General features: G+C 35.7%; 1 protein-coding gene across 8 annotated transcripts in view; it reads left to right on the forward strand.

The window, feature by feature from the left end:
* CDH18 (cadherin 18) overlaps window positions 1-22,912 on the forward strand; it is a 557,694-nt gene that overhangs the window by 377,295 nt on the left and 157,487 nt on the right. The gene's annotated exons all lie outside the window — the stretch shown is intronic.

Below are 22,912 nucleotides of genomic sequence, written 5' to 3' on the forward strand. Positions count from 1 at the left end.
CTATGTGCAGATATTGTGCAGAAAGAAATATGTATCTCTACTGCCTTGCTTCAGCAGAACATAAACATTGAAGTGTTGGAGATCTGCAGCCAACGAGATAGTAGGAATAGTGTCTCCTATGATAATTAATAACATCTAATAGCTTATTAACATATTAATGAGTTTTATGTGGTTACACTAAGTTTCTGAACAACTTCAGCAAACCATGCTAACAAGATGATAATCTAATTTCACAGACTGGCTTCTCAGCTAATGTAAATGGCAAATCATTAGATTTGTTTTCTAAATTGTGTTTGGAAATCTTGCCACATCTGTAGAGCATCAAGGAGAATTGTATACAACACTATTGTATCTTGAGATCTGTGTCCTAAAGGCTGTTTATTTGATGCATGTTCTGAAGAGTTTCTAACAGAAACTGGTAATAAGCTTTGTTTATGAACCTCTTCCTGTGGGTAGGGAGATCACGAATCAGCTTTGTCTAGTAATACATTTTAGGAAGCATGTGTGGTTATGAGATGACACATGAAGAATTTGCTTTCTTGTCTGTTAGTCATTGAAAAAATGTCATGTGTGGAGCAGAAAGTGCAAGTGTTGAGAATGTACCCAAATGTCTACTATTCATCTGGCATTTGTATGAATTACAGAGGAACCAGAGTTCAGGCATAACATTATAGTGAACTTGTTTGGTCATCCCTCAGGGTATTTCATTATTTGTTGAAAGTCGTGTTGAAAGATTGTTTGGGTCAGCTTTCTCAGTTCTATTCCTCTTGCAATATACTGACATATATAGGTATATGGGTAAATATTCTGTGCTTTTACATTAGTTATATGAGATGCGTCTGCATTATGAAACTGAAATGAGAATAAAATGGATGATTTGTATTCGATGGCTATGCAGAACACCTTTTGCAATTCCTTTGAAGTTCCTTCCTGTATCTGCAGATCACTAAGATTTGTCTAGATGATTTTTCTTGTTGCCTTTCAATTTAAAGCAAAATAGTTGCAAATCTGAAATTTTAGATGCTTTGAAAAATGAAACGAATTGCATAAGCTTGGGCTTCATCATAATCAGTGTATCTGCTTTCAGGGAATTTTGCAGACCCTGACTAACCTCAGAAAGGTTCCTAAGCATTGCAGTGATTTTTTATGGTTTTTATTACTATTCAGCTGACAAGCAGAAGCTAAATTTATACTTGTCTTTTATTTGAAAGATGTTTATTATGTGGAAGTGACAAGACCTGGATAAAATAATGTAAAAAGAATCTGCATCATCTATCCACTTGGAGTTTCTGAGTGTAAAGGGACAGTTCTTCTCCAAAGCATGATGCCTATCAAAGGACACATTGAGAAGCCATGTGGCTGAATTATTCATGTGTGACATGTACAAGAAATACAGTTTGAATAATTAATAGACTGATTAATTAATTAATCATGTTTGTTGTTTAATTGAGTTTTGAGTGTTTTGATTTATGGCCTCTAATAGTGAATTTAGTTTGCTGACAAGGAGGGAAACTGAGCCAGAGACATCTGTTTGTACATATGTAAGAACCTGCAGATGAGAGAGAAGAAATAATTTTTAGTTCAACTGAAAATCAAACTGTATGATTGGAAAATAAAATGTGTATAATAGAAGAGCATTTCTTTTCCTGTTTGATCTAATTAGTGTATATACATCAGGAAGACTAATGTCACAACTTCTGTGTACTTTACTCTTCCATTTTATTTTCTGTTTGGTCAGAGGTGTCATGAATATTTTTATAGACCAGATACTCACATGATTGTTTTTTTTTACATTAGACCTGAATAGTTTTCTATAGAAATACTTTTTGTGAAAATATCTTTACATTAGGGCTACTCCCTTATGTTTTGTGTATGTGTGTTTTGCTTTCACAAATGCTTATCAAGTTAAAGTTAAACTGTCAGTCTTTTTTAAAAAGAAGGTCAGTAGGGCCATTGGATGAGGAATTGGATAGTATTCTGAAGGCAGGGTGGAAGGTGTGGAGAGACATCATCCAGAGCTGAGTAGTGGAACAGCAGAGAGCACTGTAGGTGTACAGGGTACTCCCTTCTCTTGCAGCAGTGATTTTTGTGCTTGCTCCAGGTTATGGTCAGGTCTCAGTCTCCTGTGAAGAATAGTGCAAGCAGTCTGTCATAGCTCAGGACAGCAAGCATGAACAAGGATGAAGTAGTGGTGAGTCAAGTTAGCCAAAACATGGAGAAAGGACGAGGTGCAAGCATGTGCAAGGGATCTTGGTGAGATGGAGTTGACAGCTAGAACTGGACGCATGAAGACTGTGAGAGGAGGGTAAAGTGAGGAAAGATGGAACCACTCTGCAAGGGAGGATCTACAAGCATTTGGGGAGGTCTCACCTCTTTGTTGACATAGTAGACGAGAGAGAAGGGGGAACATGTAACAAATATGTACATACCCTTGTAAGTTCAAAACATGTTACTTTCTTTCAGTATTCCTCTGTTTTCAATCTCACTTCAATTAGAACCTTCAATTGTTATTTTCAAAAGTGAATAAATTATTTTTGATGAGCTTGTGTGGCGCGTAGAATTTGTGCATAATACAGCAGAATACTGCCATGTTATGTTTATATATTAGTAAGAAAGAAGTATATTTAACACATGATAAATGCTTTGAATACTAACAAAGCATTACTGGTACGATCGCACATTATTTTTGTATGTAAGTATCACAGAATCACAGAATTTCTAGGTTGGAAGAGACCTCAAGATCATCGAGTCCAACCTCTAACCTAACACTAACAGTCCCCACTAAACCATATCCCTAAGCTCTACATCTAAATGTCTTTTGAAGACTTCCAGGGATGATGACTCCACCACCTCCCTGGGCAGCCTGTTCCAGTGCCTAACAACCCTTTCAGTAAAGAAGTTCTTCCTAACATCCAGCCTAAAACTCCCCTGGCGCAACTTTAGCCCATTCCCCCTCGTCCTGTCACCAGGCACGTGGGAGAACAGGCCAACCCCCACCTCTCTACAGCCTCCTTTAAGGTATCTGTAGAGAGCGATAAGGTCGCCCCTGAGCCTCCTCTTCTCCAGGCTGAACAAGCCCAGCTCCTTCATGAAGTATATTATTTTGTGGTTTAATAAATATAAATAGTTGCTTTAAGAAACATAAGAAAATGGATAAACCAATTAAATTGAAAAACCATGTGCGACTTAATAAATTTGAGCAAGAACAACTTTTCTTACAAGATGCTTGTGTTTTTTGCAGATTTTGTTTGGCTCAAGAAAAATATATTGTGGTAGAATTTCAGTGCTCCTGAACATAAAATAAATTAAATGTTGTTGACATACAATGAAATAATGATTCCTTGAAAAATAATGGAAACCTTTTTCCAACACTTAAAAAATGCTTAGCTTGAATGTTAGAGTCTGATTTATTCATGAAATTGAACTAGTTTACCTGTCCTTAATCAAAGGAAGATCACAGATTAGGAGAAGATGATTTATACATGAAATAGCTAGAATGTTTTTTCAAAAGACCACAGTTTCATAGGTCAGGAAGAAACCTTAAGAGATCATCCATTCCATACCTATTACCCATGATGGAACCAGCTATTACTAAACTGTCCCTGAACGATTTTTATCTACTCTGTCTCCTTTAATCTGAACTCTTTTGCATCATCTCATTTATTTTCTCTCTCTCTCTTTCTGTGTTAGTAACTAGGTAGTATTATTGAGTGTGACAATGTAACTATAGCAAAGCGTACATTATATCTGGCTAGCGCTTCCTTTAACAATCTAGTTAGATAAGGTTTTGAAATAAAACCTCTTTTCTCCTCTTTTGCATTAGGCAGGGGAGCACAGCTATGAAAATATTTTGCTCCTCTACCATGAATCATAATTTTTTTATTGTCTAAAAAAATGAAAAAGTAAAAGAGGCACTTCAGGCTGGTAGGAGGTGGAAGGTGTAGTATAACATACCTTTACAGATTATTGCAATAAAAGGTTGATTTATTTATTTCATTTTTTTTTAACAGTGGAACAGGTGAAGTTTTCCATTTCTGACTATTGGCAGATGGGTAATATTAACAAAAATGTCAGTATAATTATTTATTGGAGGTGGCTGTACAGAGTAGAGGTGAGAACACTTTTGTGACCAGACTACTTTGGAAAAAATCTTCTGTTGGTTACTGGATATATATGAGAACTGAAAACAAAGCTAGCTGATTTATTTATTTATTTATTTATTTATTTTGGCCGGATGGACACAGAGATATTCATTTACCATAAGTCATGCTTGCTGCTGATCAGTGATCAGGTGTAGGTATGGAAAATCCATATTTTGCTAGAAAGAAATGCATTCTTTTGTTGTCAAGCAGTGTTTTGTTTCTATTGCACAGGCTTTTTCACAAGGTCATCTTTTAAGACAAAATGAAACTTGACAAATAATTATTTTAAATGAGAAGAAAAATACTGAATTCACAAAAGATAGCATGAGGTGTATGTAAACAGTAAAATATCATGAGGAGAGTTAAAGTCATAGCATTACTACTGTAAAACATATTCATAACAGTAAGTAAGATAGAATTAGTCTGCAACTAAATGTGCTAATCACAGTATACTTTGGGCTATGAAACTGTCTTCTGCATTTTTATTATAAATTGAAATCTGCTTTTATATGGCTTCACTTGTCCTTGAGCATTTTTGAAAATGTTGTGAACAAGTATTCCTTTCAAAGGCTAATTTCCTGAATAACAACATGATACTGAAAGTACCACTTCCAGGGAGAAAATAAATAGTATGCAAACTCCTATTTACTGAATGTCTGTGTCCTTGGTGTCTTTCTGCAAAGCTGTTATCACAGCTGTATCACATGCTTTAAGCTGACTGACAGAAGCTTTAGTCTTTATATTGGAAATATATGGAGAATTGTGAATATTGCCTTAATTCTCTGCTCAAAAGATGAGGTAAAATGGGAGCTTAGTTTTCTAATATTTGTGTTTATAAGCTGTCTTTCTCAACTTGATCAAGATTACATGTAAATAACTGGGCATCTGCCTTCAAAGAATTAAATATGGATATTGTGACGGGACAGGTTGTTTAAACTAGAAATGCATTTGTTTCCTGTCTATGGAGCCTTTGGATGTTTTTAGTAAAGGCTGAAACAAATATAACCAAGGCAGAGACCTCCTTAAGTTTGATTTAATTTAATGAGACTTCCATGCTGGCAAACTTAATTAAAAACAAAACAAAAAACAACAAAAAACTGTGAAAAATTTCAAGGCACTTAACCATACGGGATTGATAAGTGCATATATTGTTATATATATATGAATATCTATATTACTGCAAACATGCACTTCATTCATGATATACCTTTCTATAACCCTCCATTCACTGCACAGTTCTGCACACTGTCATGCTTCCAAAATTCACCATCTCATTCAGCAAAAATTTAAAACAACAGAGGATAATGTTTAAATCTTTACACGTCCTTTGCATCACAGTATATCAGCGCATTCAGTGTGATTGCAGTTGGAGATGGGCTTCTTTTAGGAATGGTGTGTGGAGCGTAGAAACAGATGGTTGTTACAGGCTAGGATGTGTAGGAGAGTACACGGTAAAGAAGGGAAAAACAATAGACAAGAGGCATGATGGCAATATTTGAAACACCTACGGATATAAGACAGTCTGAAGGACTTGAGCGGAGAGGTTGATCAGATGAGGAGCGCTATACTGTGCTGAGGAGTGGGACTTTCGTCTCCTCAGAGTGAAGTGTCAATGCAACCTGCTGTTTCTGGGGAAAGAAAAAAAAAAGGTAGTTCCATTGTGAAAACTCTCTCTGAACTGAGAAAACTCTCTTTGATCTCCTGCACCATCAGTGCAGCTCAGAGCACTGCTTGGCTGACAGGTCACTGCTCGTGCCCTGACCTCATTTACCCAGGCAGCTGAGCAAGCAATTGGTAAGGTAACAGGGATCTCACGTTTTGAGAACCACCTTATCCTGCTATTCATGACCTAGTGTAAATTAACACTACAGAGACTTTTGCTTAGTGCCTAAGTAGTATTTCAGCTGTGTGATGTCTGCAGACCTTGCTGACAGTTGAATGATTACCACTCGTTAGCTGATAGACCTTCATCCTTAGAATGGGACACATTATCTCCTTTTGTTCCTTTTTCATTCAGTTTGAATTTAGTCCTCGGTCTGAAGAGAGAGCAACTCTCTCTTCATAATATCTGTATCTAGATGGCTTGCCATTACCTTAACAATATCCGAGTGGTGCTATTTTGACATGGAAAGATGTTACCAACATAAACATATATCAACATAATCCGTTCACATAAATGCCAAATAATTCAGAGACAGTAAAATTATCATATTATTGACAATATAATCAGAGAATTAGAAGAACTAAGTGAACTAAGTGATCTTTTCAAGGGCATCTAACAGCAGATATATGAGATCATTTACTGTTTTATTCTTTTTTGTCTCTACAATCCTAGAAATCTGAGGTCTTCTGAAATCACAATTTTCTCCCTTTGTAATGTTATCTAGTATTTACATCTTGCCATGCATTACTTATAAAGTATGCTTTATAAGTATTACAAATCAAAGCAAACATCTTGAAATTAATATTAATTATTGAAATATTATCAATTTTAATTAGTTTTACCTATGAGTGTTAATGTCATCCAAGTCCACTGGCATCAATGAGAGTTGCTTCATGTTCTGCATTTCATAACTCAAAAGACGAGTGTCAAAGAAAGTGATAAGTAGTGATTATGAAACCACTGCACAGAATTAAATACTTCTCCCTTATGCAAAACATAAGGACCTGTGGAATTCAGACTATAGGATACTTGTAAGGATAAGTACTTAGCATGAATAATAATAATTAAAAATAGAAATTGATGATAAAATAAAAATAAACACAGCTAAAATACACTCATTTCCCTTTTCTAACTTTATGCATCTCTAGGAAAATCAGGCATCGAATCAGTTAGAAAATTTAGTTCTGAAACATATTTTGTAGAAAAAGTGACAAGAAATATCTGCAATAGTTTTAATTTTAATTATTAGTGAGTGAGATAAAAAGTCAGTCTAAAATAAAACAAAACTTCCATTCCTAGTGTTACCAGAATCTGATGGACCAGTGCCTGTTTTGTAGGTTATAGATTTTTTTTCCCCTGAAGTTGGGCCAACTCATAAATGTAATGTTCCAATGACAAGTCATGTATCTCACTGACATTTACAGAGAAACATTTGAGATGATCTTTTTAATTTCTTCCATTTTCCAAGTATATGCTGTAATGCTGAATGCTTATTTTGTCAGTTGCTTCTCATGCTCACAAAGGAAATTCTACACAGTCTGCATTTTTGCATGAACAAAAATTGTATATATATTAACAGAAAGGAGGGTGAGGGCCATTTCAATTTTCCAGTAGAGTTTTTTTGACCACTCTTATTAGAAAAATGAAATTTACTTTTCCATACTTTGTTTCAGCCTTTGCTATTTGTAATGGTACAAAATTGTTAAGGTTGGAAGGAAGATAATTCCAGTTGATTGAATAAAGTTTAAATTATCACTTGAGAGGAAAAAAAAATTGTTCAGCTCTTAGCAAAATCAAATTTGCATTCCTGCTTCCTAATCAGCAGTCTGCTTATTGTCATGAGCTCTGGTATTAGGCGTCTACTGTATTGGTGAATGTAACAACCTTATGGATTACTCCTTATAGGGAATAAATCTGATTTTAATAATACGAGTAATATTTACTCAAGTTAGGATGACTAAGTGAAAGCTTGTACTCGGTAGGTGTTTGAAGTACCAACCTATTATTTTTTTTCCAAAAGGAAATTAATATTTTTAAACTTCCAGAAACATCTTTGTAGTATTAGTTAAACTAGGTTAGAACAAAGACAGTGGAAGATCAGAATCAGATCTACAATTTTTCTGCTAGGCCATATGGATACTTACTTCTGGGCTCCTATAATGGAAAAGAGACAGTCTATTATGAAAATGTGTTAATGAAGTAGCTGTAGGTCAAAAAGAGACTGAAGGTACTGTGTTTTGACACTTCCTTGTACTTCTAGCAATAATATTTAGAAATAAATATTATTAATGGTCATTTTAATTATCTTCTGAAATGGATTATTTTTATATATATTAATTCCCCTATCATTTTACGCATATTGTTTTGAAGTATTATTTGTGTCTACCAGTTTCATGGCAGCCAGTATCACTACAGATTGTAATCCTATTCTGCCTGAGCATTTCTTGAGAAGGGAGAATGTGTCAGAGAGTCTCTGAGAAGTATCACTGAAGCGTTCATGATAAATGGCATCTGTATAGATATGTCAGCATAGATATAACAAACACCAAGGAGAGGAAGATATTACCTCAAAGGTTGAGTAGTCTGTTTGTGGCATTTCATGTACTTGGAATATTGGTTCTGGAGAAAGGTCAGATTTTAACAGACAATTAGTAAGCGATAGCAGTGAACAGAGCAGCACGTCTGGGATCTCTTACACATACGGGATCTTTTACATGTACAAAAAGAACTCTGGTGTTCCTTCCTGCAATTAGGTATCATGGATATAGGACAGTGCATCATGAGAAACACAAATTTCCTGTCAAGTTTGACATGCAGAATATATTATTTGTTTTTGTAAAATGTTGAGGCTATGACTCAATTTCTTGAAATAGTTGCTGTTAAATGCTCTCAAAGGGTAACTGTGGAAGAAAGCAATTCTTAGCTCACTGTCTCTACTGCTAAAGTCAAGATACTTCCGTGATCAGGATACATCTGTCTTGCAGAAAAAAAAAAGAAAAAGAAAAAAAAAGTTCAAATATCAAATATGTGTGCCTTTACATTGGACAGCAAAGAACAGATATTCGCAATAAGAAGTGTAGAACTTTGAGGAGAGGTTTTTATTGAACTGTTAAAGGTCCATATATTCACATAAGAAATTCTTCAGCACACCTTTTGAATGCATGGAGGAGCTTTAATATAAGATAGTTACTAAGAAATATTAGAACTTCAAATGTTGGATATACATATTTTACATCACAATTTCATCTATGGATATCTGAATTGTGTATGTAGATTATTATTGCATGTCCTTATATACACAAAAAGACCACAGCTGATTTTAGAAACAGCCATATCATGTATTCAACACAGGAATGATTAAGCACATTTGGAATCTAGATAAGGGTTTCTGGAAATTTGGAATGCTTTTTCTTTCTGGTTGTTATTGCAAAAGTCTATCATCATTTCCTCATTATTAGAATCTTCATTGTCAGTCACAATGAAGTATGGCTGTTGTCTGTGAAAGGAAGAAAATGCTCTGTGCTGTACTGAAAAGAGCATGCAGGACTTGTAATGACATTGTCAGGTGTAAAAAGTAGCCAATGTTTACAGGTTACAAACTGCAAATGCTCTTAGGCCATAATGCCAGTAAGTCATAAAGTATGATATCAAGTTGGCTTGTAAACATTTTCAGAACTTGTGTTTTACTTGTCCAGAAGTTGTATTGGACCAAGCCTAAATAACGACTTTTTTATTCTGTGTTACAATGAAAGTCTTACAGTGGTGGCAGAACAGATGTTTATGGGAAGAAGGAGGTCATGATGACTCTAGGAAGAGCACAGAACCAGTAACACATTACCCTGTGGAAACAAAAACCTGACCTCATTAAAAAACCTTGAACTCAGAAACTTTACTTCCCCTTGGTAATGTTTATATGAAGTCTGTAAATATGCAGGAAATGTTATTGGAATTCCCCAATTTACATCAGTTTGAGATCTAGAAAGCTTTTGCCACACTTCATAGAAATCATGGGTAAGGACAGTTTTTTATATTCCTGTTCACTGGGATTGGTATGTTCTCAGTTTTCTGCTTGTACATGTAAAAGCATAGTCATCACTGCAACAGTTGTGACGGCTTCATCACTTTCATTGCATTCATTACATGACTTTCATGTAATGAAAGGGCTAATGAAAGGGCTAGTGTTAAACTTCTGTAGTCAACACTGATATTCCTCTGAGTTATCCAACAAAGATGTCAAAAGTAGTTTAGTTGGCATTCTCTATTATCAACAGATTTTGTGGCACTAGTGACCTTTTAAGGAAATTTGTGGTAACATTTCCTTATCATTATGATACAGGGCTTCCAGCAAAAAGCAAGAGTATTACATTATAGGAAGCAGAAAAGTGATGGAAAAAAAAATAAAAAAATGCTGAGATAGGAAAAAAAATGTATTGTCTTCTATGAGAAATGTAAAGGAGCGATCACTTGTGAAACTTGCGATGGACATGCTATAGAAAATATTTTCTTTTTTTTACAAACCTGAATTTCATCAGATTAGAATACAAGCTTACCGAAAAGAGAGAAAATGGAATTTCAGATTCAGAACCAAAATATATCTTTAAGTATTAAATACTGCAGAAGCAGTGAATCAATACTTCAATAAATCAATATTCTGATAGCATAGTCATACCACATTTTAAAATTTAAAAAGTATATAATGAAGAACCCTTAGCAAATAAAATGAGAAAATAAAACTAGTAAATAAATGCTTTTGTTTTACCTGGAAAAATGCTTTGACATGAGTTGATAAGAAGCTCACAAAAATATGGTGATGAAATCCTTTGAAATAATGATTTCTGCAGTTCTTGATAATAAGTAGTAGTCCTTTCAGGTTTTTTTGAGAATGAAACAGCTTTTTTTCACCTGAAATAGAAGCCATTGGACAGTAGCTAACCCATTTTCTTTCCGCAGTCTTACAAATGTCTCAGCAAATTAGCTTCAAAGACATCAAAACCAAAATTGTGTGAAAGATATTTGGAAGGATGGGATAAAAGGAAGCTGGTAAATTAATTATCTCTCCTTGAACTTTTCCACATAATATTCTTTACCTAATCAAATTCTGTAATTGAGCAAATAATCGAGCTGCTGACACAATTTTTTCTCTAGTTAAAGTTCACATAACACACAAATATTACATCAGAAAATCACACATTTATTTTTATCTTCACAGTATTATTTAGGAACAGCAAAGGATTAACAAGAAATTTAGAGTATCACATGGGGACACTGCAGTTGTTTTTCCTGTGTTCAAAAGTGAATATGCTGTCTTAAGATCATTCATAGAGTGAGGTGTTTGCTGTACCACTGTCATATAAAGAAGCAAACAAACAAATCAATCGTACTTGCCATAATAGTTTTAGTGTGCTTAACACTCAGAGCTTCCTGCTGCAGTAAGCTATTTCCATCTATCCCATTAATGTCAGGAGGAGCTATATACAGAAGATGGCACGTAATATGAAATTAGTTAATCAGTGTTTTTGATAATTAATAGTTCTTTCTCATCTCAAAAAAATCTGAAATAATTCTTAGGTTGGCATTCCTGTTCACTAAGGGCATATATTTATTTTCTTTTTGGAAGACCCTTTTACAATAGATATGTTTCCTTTTTTACTTCTATACTGCAGGTGGAAAGAAAAAGCAGTTTGATTCTCTCTATTTGCATATAAAAATAAAAAGAAACCTACTGCAATGACAGAAGCCTAAGAAAGCACCAGAAATGAAGGTCAATAGTATCTGTAGAAAGTCTGCAGAAACAGTGTGTGGAAACAGAAACTGCATTTTTATGTTACAGTTTCAAATGTGCAATATTTTTCAGTAAAGAGTAGATTTTCGTTGCCTCAGTGAAGTTCTAAATCCTAAACTCTAGCATCTTGTGGTGTTTTCAAAGAAAATGTGCATTTAATTTTTTTTTCTAACCTTGACCTTTTCAATGTCCTAAGCAAACACTCTGGCCTATGAAAATGGGCTTAATTCTCCAGATAATGCCAGTTACGATTTTGGCACCTGCTCTAAGACTATGCTTTGCACTGTTCATGTTTAATTAATTGTTGACTGTGTAATAATACCTCCTTGTTGTAATTTAGGAACAACAAGATGAAACAAAACATTCTTATCCCAATAGTGATGTAATATAGCCAGGACTTCTTTTGGTGACAGTGAATCAAGGCCTTTGTATTCATTCAAATCTAGTCAAATGGCCTTCTACATGGATCTAGGAATCTAAGTTATTACCACAATTATTTATTGATTGCAAAATGAGTTCTTGATGACAGGGACCAAGGAGATACTGAAAAGTGAAGTTATTTTATAAATTTGTCTGGAGTGCATTAAATTGTTTTCTGCACTGCTTTGTGACATATGACATCCAAGGGAACAGAGTCTCTGTATTGCCAGAACAGAATGCTATGAAGTAATATAGCATTGATCCAGGAATTAATTACTTGTTCATACCCACTGAAGTGTGACTTTTAGCTACTATACAAAGAAACCCAGCAGAAATCTGGCCTAGATCTTGAGAATTACTTGGTTGAATGCAACAGTAAAGGATTCATTTAAAGTCTGACTTTCATCTCTCATAGCTTAATTGACATTTCTTTTGTATTGGTGGGGCTTTTTTGATGGTATGGAAAAGAAAAGTTTCTAAATGTCTTGAAATTCTCTAGTCCTCCAGGAATATTTTTATAGCTTTATGAATGCATCCCTTCTGCTTTCTCTGAGAATTAGAGTTCAGAATTGCCAATGGTATCACTACTGGGTAAACAGGAGTTTGTTTGGGACTTTTTGTATCTCACAGAACCACAGAATATCCTGAGTTGGAAGGGACCCACAAGTAACGAGTCCAGCTCCTGTCTCCACAAAGGTCTACCCAAAAATTCATACCATATGACTAAGAACACAGTCCAAACGCTTCTTAAACTCTGACAGTCTTGGAGCAGTGACTACCTCCCTGGGGAGCCTGCTCCAGTGCACAACCACCCTCCCAGTGAAGAGCCTCTTCCTGATATCCAGGCTGAACCTCCCCTGTTGCAGCATGACACCTTTCCCTCAGGTCCTATTGCTGGTCACTAAAGAGAATAGATCAACACCTGCCCTTCCACTCCCCTTCGTGAGGAAGCTGTAGGCCATGATGAGGTCTCCCCTCGGCCTCCTCTTTTCCAGGCTGAACAGGCCAAGTGACCTCAGCCACTCCTCATATGTCTTCCCCTCTAGGCCCTTCACCATCTTTGTAGCCCATCTCTGGACATTCTCCAGTAGCTTCACATCCTTTTTGTACTGTAGTGCTCAGAACTGCACACAGTACTCAAGGTGAGGCCACACCAGCACAGAGTAGAGTGGGACAATCACCTCCCTTGACCGATTAGCAATGCCGTGCTTAATGTACCCCAGGATACAGTTGGCCCTCCTGGCTGCCAGGGCACACTGCTGGCTCATATTCAACTTGCTGTCAATCACAACCCCCAGATCCCTCTCTGTGGGGCTGCTCTTGAGTCAACAACCATGGAGGTCTTTAAAAGACATTTAGATGTAGAGCTTAGTGATATGATTTAGTGGAAGACTTGTTAGTGTTAGGTCAGAGGTTAGACTAGATGATCTTGGAGGTCTCTTCCAACCTAGATGATTCTGTGATGGTTCTGTGATTCTGTGTCTCATCGCCCATCTCAAGTTATTTGTTTATTACTTTTTATTCTTTCTGGGTAAATTTGGAAGTTCAAGTGTGAGAACCTTAGATTATTCATCTCTGAAGCAGAGATAATGATACTTGCCTTTTAATAAGACTTCAAGATCTAAAAATTAAAAGCACTGCAGCTAAGGGGCTATTGTCTAGTCAGAAGTAAAGGCAATATATTGTGGCAGAGACAACCACTTATCTTACACTAATATCTAGTGGCCATTGTGCCTGTGTGCTGCTGCCAACACATGTCCCATGAGATAAATGCAGTACATCTCCACTTTGAAGCAATTCTCCTGGCCTTAGAGCAGTACTGGGGAATAAAGAGTCTTGTTTTGATTTCTGTTTAGAAATAATATTTTTCTTTGGATAGGACCCAAAAAGACCACCTCAATTTCAGACATAATTTAGAGTAGTAGTTCAATAAGCTGTTGTCATTTAGCCCCGGGGACCTGCAAGCAAGTATATTTGCATAATTATAACATACTTTTAGAAGACTTTGGTTAGCATGTTCTGCAAACAGGATGCTCACCTAGCTCTTTAAAATCTATGAAACAAATACGCTGTGTAAAGTCTACTTTCTTGAAAAAAGAAAGTAGAAAAATAAAAAAATAATTTATATGTCTATCATATCATTCACCCAAGTTAAAGACATCTGAAATAAAAGCTTACTGCTGTGACGAGAGTTCAGGTGAAAACTTCAGCATAATTGAATTATTTTTTATATACACTGATTTAGACACACAGTACATGAAAGTACAATTTCAGATTCTATTTTTCCTAAGATATATAGTGTATATAAAACAACATATACAAAACAACAGTTCTATACATAAATGCTTATTGTGTTGTCTATTTTTCTTGTAATTCACTTGAGTTCTCCTTTGGCACAGAGAGAAAATAGAAGCTAATGACCACTTGTGTCAGCTTCGGTACACCCGCTGTTATTTCAGATGTGAGTGCTTATGCACCTGCATACTTCTGCCATTACTCAGCTCTTACCTCCCCACTCCCCCCAAAATGAGCAGCAGCAAAGGAGCAGACTTCAGATAAGCACATCTTGCAAAAACAGATGTTTGTACGCTATAGTGTTGTACTGTGAAGTTAATACTCTTTCAGTTGCATTTTTCCTGGATGATTGCAATCCAATTATTTTTTTCTATCTCAGAAAACCCATTCAGCAGGTGGGGGCAATTGCAATTCTCTATTTTCTTCCTCTGTTTGACAGGGGTGTGGAATAGCTTCTTCTCAATTCGTGGACACTGCTATTGGATAATACAGTTATCTCCTGGGCTAATGATTCCCTCTGAGAATTCCATCAAAAGGTGTGACATTGCCCAGAGCAGTATATTTCATTAAAACATATTTTATAGCTCAGACCAGAGGAAGCAAGTCTGTGGCAAATCTGAGGATGTTTTTACCACAGAGGCTCAATGAAAATTTTAGTAGCATCAGCAAAATTCTGGTTTTGCAGTATACACCAATCAGAACAATTTTATATGCAGATTTTACTACTGCTATGTTATTGTATCGTTCCTTTTAAATTACATGTTGTGTCTACATAAACATCAAAGGAAGTCAACATGATTGCTCTTCTTATTAGAAGATTGAAGTGTTTAGTATTCAGTGTTTTAGTGTTGTAACATCAATTCCTTATATACCTCTGCATTTTAATATTTTTAGTGAAGCATTAAGTAGTTTTGCATAACAGAAGTAAAGTAACATGCATACATTTTTTCAGTGTATTATCCCGTCCTTTGTTAAAAGCTCATAACTTGTGTTTTTTATGAATAATTTTGTCATTCCTCTGGGTTGGGCAAGCATCGGCAGACTTCCCTCTGGTAGTGTTGTGCCAGGACCCTCTTGTTATCTGTTTAAACTGATTGGCAATGACAACAGATTTGAGAAGAGGAAGTTCCAGTGCTCTCCTTGAAAGAATATGCTGTTCACAAAAGAGAAAACAGTAATTCATTCAAAATCCATAATAGTTTGAACAGGAAAACCAGACAAACAAACAAAACTATCAAACATTTAATGGATTAAATTAACTGATTTATGAAGTACAACGTATTTTAGTGGTGCTGTCCTTGTTTTGTTGCAAATGCTGTAACTGCTTTGAAATACTCTGATTCTGATGTTTTCTTTCTGGTCATCTGATGTTAGTTCCAGTTCACTTCCTAGTCTCCATTACAGATTTGTATTTCATAGCATTTGTTTCTGCTCAGTAAAGACAGAAACATGCAAGTATGTAGAACTTAATTACTACAGATGCATTTCAGTGTTGCAAAACCAATTTGACTTAAGTAATATTAGCCTGTTTACATCAATATTTAAACCCTTAGGAATTGAACAGCAGTGCTGCTCATTGTACTTTACTTGCCACTTTATTCCAAATGGATGTTAAAAAAAATAGAAATTAGCCTCAATATTATACTATCAAACTTGGTGTTATGAAATGTTTTCTTTTTCTAATGTAATTATTAATTTATTCAAAGTAGGGACAGTGTTATATTTAAATGTTATTTTTTGCTAAATTGAATATATACCTGGCTTGTGGAATAAAGTATATTTGAGGCATATAACAATCCACAAATCTATATTTTTAATGATGGTGAAAACTGCATATATTTAAACAGATGAGTAAATTGTTTATTCAGTTGAAGTTCTGTTATGATAAACTATCCTGTATATTTGTAAGGAAAGGGGACACATTTTGTATCCAAAAACAAAGGCGGGGGAGATTGATCCCCCAAACCAACTTGTCCTTTGAAAAAAGAAAAACAGGAAGGGAGTGGGGGGAAAGTTCTTGTTTGGCAGTAAATAAGAGGCAAAGGATTCTGATCAAGGTTAAATGTATGTAAGGAAACGTCAAAAAGTGAGAGCAGATTCTGACCAAGAGATCTGTTTGATGGTGGCAAACAGGAATTAAGAAGATACATGCCTATTGATGATACAAAATCTTGATATTTATTTCTATGGAAATAAAGCCAATGTATTTCCATTATTCTAAAGTGTCACAGAATAGCTAAATTCATCTCCTGCCTTTTTCTTTGATTCAAAATAGAGACTTCGTCTCTAAGCTGTTTTCAGGCAGCTGAATTACTTTCCCTCCAATGCACCCACACTAATTGTGCAGGTACTTTGATGTCCATCGTAGCTTTTTAAGTCTTTGCTTCCCTGGTAAAATGAAGCCATAAATGCTTAGTCAGAATGGTAGGGGATTCTACAACAGTTCTTAACACAAGGGAATGAGGAAGGAAAAAAAAATCTGCATCCCGCTAGATTCTGACTCATTGAAAGGACTGCACTCCCTTACTAAAGAAGGGCCTTGTAAAGAAAAGATGTTATTAGCAAAATTAACTGCGAGGGTAGCCATTCCTTTTCTTATTATTCTACATAATTTTTTCCATATTTTTATAAAGTTGAGTTAGTGTAAAGGAGAATGTTAGGGAGAAGGCCAATTGTTTTTTTTTGCCTGCTTCCAATTAAAATTTTACAGTAAGTTTGAGAAGTACAGAATGAACATAGGATATTTAATTAAATGAATTTCCTGATTCAAAAGCAATACTCATGAAACACAGACAAGTGACATAGAGTGTGTTTGCATCCTGGTGCAAAAGAGAGAACTGGCAACTTGAGGAGAAGGAATGGCAATTATCATCTTCTCCCTCTGTCCTCCGTTCAGATACTTGTAATCCACAGCCAAGCTGTAATATGTCCCAGCTATGTAACCTTCTTCTGAGTGATACCTGCTGCTTTGTGTGTTTTGTTGAGGTGGAGTGTACTAACACCAAGTCTAGTAGTTTGTTAAATCATACATATCTTTTGGATTTTAGCCACTGAATAATTGCTTTGTACTCTTAAGTTGTATGTACTAACCTTTCAGAGTCTCTTTGCAAAAGGCTTAAGGTGCCTGAAGTTAACTCAGAGTGGGAAGGTTACAGACTATTTGAGCAAAGAAACACAAATTTGAAAACTATTTTAGATAGCCAAGAAATGGAGAAGAAGTGATAGAAATAGGCTAAGAAGCAAAAAATAAATAAATAATTAAATAAAAGAGAGAGAGAGAGAAATGAGAGCATGGGAAAAATGCAAATTGTTATGCAACAATTCAGGACTGTCCAGTTAGAAAGCTTGCAAATAGACTGTTACAAGAAGAATTTAAGTGTGGATGGTAGAGGGATAAAGGCTTGGTTATATGCAACCTGAATAGTGAGACTGGCTGATTTGGGAAATAGCATGGGTCTGGGTTTAGGAGAGGTGGTTGGAAACTGAGCAGGGAAGAGGAGACACAGGAACCTGTAACTGGTGGAGCATGCTCTCCTCTGGAGTATAAAATTAAACTGAGCATTTCCAAGTTTCCTCATTACATTCCTGTTTGCAAACATCTAGGCATCTCTGGCAAAGCGACTCAGTCTTTTTGTTAAGGTACCATATGATCAGTCAGTGGCATTATCAGAACTCTGGTTTTGACTTTGGAATTATGTGCATATTATTTTTGTTGTTTATTATTTGCCAACAATAAGTTTTAAGTTAATTCTTTGCAGTTACATCAAAATGATCTGTCTATATATTCGTAGCCACTTCTACCCTCATTAAATTAATTAGATTAGTACAACACTTCTTGATTTTTCAAATCAGATTTAAACTTAGCATGTGTTTGGCAATCTCTTCATTTTTATTTTTTATTTTTTAAACAGGGCAGCACAAATTTTATGTTCATATCCAAGATTTTTTTGGTAGTCCAATAAAATTTGGCAAAATTCATTATTAGTCCACTTAAAGTGCCACCCACAGAAGACACCAAGAATTCTAATTGTTCAATTAAAGCAAAAAGAAGGAAGCTGTTTTATCACTAAAAAATAGGCTCTTCTACTTTACTGCCCCTCCCAGCCAAGTTTCATTCTCATTCTGGTCATACTTTGTTTCTGGTTGCCACTTGTTTCCTCAGTGCAGAGCAGCTTGATGATGGCTGGGAGTTGTTAGCATACCACATCCCATGAGAAGAAGGAACGTTTCTTCCATGCTTCTCAGTTTTTGAATTAGTTAGGTTATTTTTCATGGCACTCATCTTTGTGTTTCTTTCCCATTGGTCCATACTTCTATATTGTCTACTAGTTCGTTTTTATTTGTGTTCATTTGACTTCTGACAAATACTTAAGACTACATCTGAAACTTTAATTTAATATAATTAATTTAATTAAAAAACAAAACAAAACAAAACAATTTTAGCTGAAAAGTTTGTTATACCTCTTCAAATGATGTCTTTGAAAAATGTAGCCTTTCTGCAGTTTGTGCAGGCAAAGTAAAAGAAAGTTAAGAATTTAATTGGACTGATGGAAGAAAAATGTTTAAGTCTTAGGAAAACAAGGACACCTTGGTTGCTCTTCTGCTAAATCAGTCACACACTGCTGATATAGGCTACTTAAAGATTGAGGAACCATCATAAATCATCCTGAAGACAACCTGTTATTAAATATGTCAAGAAGTGGAGCTCAATGGGTTGATAAAGGTGACATTCCAGATATGCTCTTCAGCTAGTATTTTCAGTTTCTTCTTTTCCTAAATAGGTAAAATTTCAGAGAAATAAATACAGGAATAAAGCACCCCAAATAGGGGATGAAAATTAATTACTTTCTGACTTCTTCTGGTTGTGGGCAGAGTATTTATTGTAGATGTTGTCATTAAGAGTGTAACATAATAAACAGTAATAAGTAATGTTTTCAGAAGCCAGTACTCTGTTTAGGATAGAAATTATATTTCCACAAGGACTTCTGGAGCCAGCACAGACTGGAAGCTTTGGGATTAGAGATGATGTTTTCAGAGCAGCAGAGAGGGGCAGCTCCCCAGGGCCAGGAGCTTGGGGTGTCCCCAAGTGGGCCAGGCAGGGCCTGGCAGGCAGGGCCCGTCCCAGCACCCCACCAGGAGCAGGGCACCACAGGCACTTGGCATCTCTATGGGGTTAGGCTGGGCCAAGGTTGGGCTGATCCATGGGCAGGGGCCAGGCAGGGCTGTGAGGAGCTGGAGCCAGGCCCTGCTGTGGCCTCAATGGGGCAGGGGCTGGTGGCCCTGGGGTCACCATGGAGCCTGGGTCTGGGCAGGGACAGGAAGGGCTGGCAGTGGGTCCAAGCTTTATTAGACTCTACTGGTTAACTGGACAAATTGCTGGTCTGCAAGATCCTTTTAAAGTAAGGTTTGGGTTCTGAGGTGAGATTGCTTTGGGAAGCAACTTGGAACAACTTCAGACGGAAAAAAAATACATTTTTTTTCAGTAGCAGCATTTTAGTATTATATATTGACCTGTGATACTAAGTCACAGGTCAATATATAATCATCATAGAGCTATGTTGTAATTGTTTGGCATCTTTTTCTTGTATTTCTTTCCAATGATATTCATTATTCCTCTCAACATTATGAGTTATCATGTTTCGGTTTGAAATGTGTTTGTATTTCTTTCTAAATTATGAGACTCCTGCGATGTTGCAGCTTTCTGGCTCTGACTGTCACAGCAGGGGAAAACCACCACCAGATTTTGTGTTTAGCTATGCTATTTATTTGCATTACTATGGCACATTAGTGTCTCATCCTGTGTACATGCACCTGCTGTAGTCATTGGCAGAGGTGGTGGCATCTCACTGAAATTGAATGCCCACATACTTTCTAGGGAATCTGTGTTAAGATGACTTCCCCGAGATCACTCAAGTTCACTGATGAACATGGTACAGGGCTGGTGATAGGTTGGCTCAAGTCTGCATTGCTTAGCGGCATCCCCCTCTCTGTCGAATGTGTCTGATAGGGGTCTAATGAAGTCCTGAATAAAAAGAGTCCGTAGGAGTTTGCTCCCTTGCTGTCTTTCATAAAACAGCATAGACATACATGTAGCTGTAGAAGTGCAGCCTCCCAAACCATGTTTTTGTACCCTAGTCAGTGAATCACATTTACTGCAACTAGAAATGCTTTTGTGGAATAAACCACCTTTTGTGGAGATGATTTCAGGCACAGAGGGAAAAGAAAGAAGTGCTCCAGGTACAGGGAAATGAATCTCTCATTAATTTGGTAGGCATTGTTTTAACCGGGGACTCCCAGGGGCTTTCTTCAGCACAACGCATGTTTCAAATAAATGTTTGAGAGAAGCCTTGATATTTTTCTACCTGGACCAATTTGTACTGAGACACAAGTATAAAAGAAGACAGTTATTTAGTCTTACAGAAAAAAAAAATGAAATACAAAGCAACTGACAAATGAAAGGCCCTTTTGTTATGCAGTAGAAATACTGTGTAGAGTCCTCCTATGTGATTTTTAGATTTAGCATTAGAAATTAAAAGGCATAAATCAAAGTGTTATATTTCAAATAATATACAAAATAATCAGGAAATAGGGGAGGAGACAATTCTTTTAAGTCTCTCTTGTTTTCAGTTGTTGCCTTACAACTGCAATGTGAAAGACCTCATTGCAAGCTTTTGTTAATATACATATAATTTTCTTCTAATTACATTCCTGCCTTCATTTTTCAAATGACATTTGTTGGGTAACATGATATTTAGCAGGAATAGTATATAATTTGGCCACACAATCAGCTGAACATCTTTTGTGTTTCTTACCTTTGTTAGACATAAAAGTCCTTGGACTCAAAATTTAGCTGCATTTTCTTCACAGATTACAAGTGAAATACTTGTTTTTGCACAACAAGAAACACCTGATATTGTTAATTTTTCAAATCTTCCATGCATTTCATGCTACCACAGTGAATATGTGTTTCTGCTGCATGGTATTCTGCTGAATGGTACATCTTCTTTGGATATAAAAATACTCCAGATTTTTGAAGAAAGCTTGATTAAATTCTGCAACAGCTCCTTAGCCCATCAATTTCTTAGTTATTTATGTAACCATTTTCTTAATTGATTCATAAAACATTCTGATTACCTGAAAAAATAGAATAACAATGGATTTGGATTTAAATGCCACGATATCTACTATTCCTGTTTTTAGGAATAAATCTCTTCAGAGAACATTTTGGTTTTCTAGGAATTTTGAATCCCTGGCATTTTACTGTACATTATTTCTTTGTCAACAGAATACAGTAGTTCTCTGAAGTTAATAAGAGATGTAACCAGAATTTTGCCCATCACTACTCAGAAGGCAATGTGTAAGGTTACTGCTGTCCTCTAAAGACAAAGCCAAAGAAACAGACCCTTCCTGTGCTTGTTTCTTTCTTTTTTAAAAATATTTTTATTATTATTATTATTTATTTTTTTAAGAAATAAAAGATAAGTCTACAGTGGTGTTTTGTGTTGGTTATTCAGTCAGATCTTCTTGTAGCTCATCTCAATATAATGTGCATCAGCAAGTTAGGCTGAGGCTTATATCAGCTGATTATTTTAATTTTATTACACTTACCCCTCAGACCCACCCTGCTGAACCCCCTATAGGACAAGATATAAATTGTGTCACCATATTTCCATAGATTTAATACAGACAGGATGAAAAATGTCATCAAAGTCCTGTATGCTTATTCCCTTAAAAAAAAAAATAAAAAAAAAATCATTTAAAATTCAAGACAAAGACCTGATAAGAAAGATGCAAGGAAAGAATGGGAAAATAGCAGCACCTCTGTATTTTATGGATTAAGTAGGAAAGGAAAGGAAAGGAAAGGAAAGGAAAGGAAAGGAAAGGAAAGGAAAGGAAAGGAAAGGAAAGGAAAGGAAAGGAAAGGAAAGGAAAGGAAAGGAAAGGAAAGGAAAGGAAAGGAAAGGAAAGGAAAGGAAAGGAAAGGAAAGGAAAGGAAAGGAAAGGAAAGGAAAGGAAAGGAAAGGAAAGGAAAGGAAAGGAAAGGAAAGGAAAGGAAAGGAAAGGAAAATAAGAAAAGAAAAGAAAAGAAAAGAAAAGAAAAGAAAAGAAAAGAAAAGAAAAGAAAAGAAAAGAAAAGAAAAGAAAAAAGAAAAGAAAAGAAAAGAAAAGAAAAGAAAAGAAAAGAAAAGAAAAGAAAAGAAAAGAAAAGAAAAGAAAAAATATAGTTTAAACGTTCAAAAGTCTTATTTTTTCTCTACCCAATGCTAAATGGAAAGGAATCTGAAAGCTGACACCTTGTGTTCCATTGCTTAAAAATAATAATTGACAATCTGGGCTTTAGTCCGATTCAGTACAGAAACTTAGTAATGCCAATAATTGAAGATATTTGGAGATAGTCAGGACAAGCGGATAAGAATAAGATTGAATTAAAAAGTTTCCCTTCTTACTTCACATCACTGTATAACTAGCTGCACACTATCACTTTGTTCTTATTGTGTACCTCAATAAGTGCATTCTGTTCTCAAAGCAGTTTTAAATACAAGCACAAAGCTTCACGGTCTAGGAAAAAAAAAAAAATCATCCTTCCCTCTCAGAGTACATGTATTCATT

This window comes from Anas platyrhynchos, chromosome 2 (assembly GCF_047663525.1).
Source record: "Anas platyrhynchos isolate ZD024472 breed Pekin duck chromosome 2, IASCAAS_PekinDuck_T2T, whole genome shotgun sequence".
Classification (NCBI taxonomy): domain Eukaryota; kingdom Metazoa; phylum Chordata; class Aves; order Anseriformes; family Anatidae; genus Anas; species Anas platyrhynchos.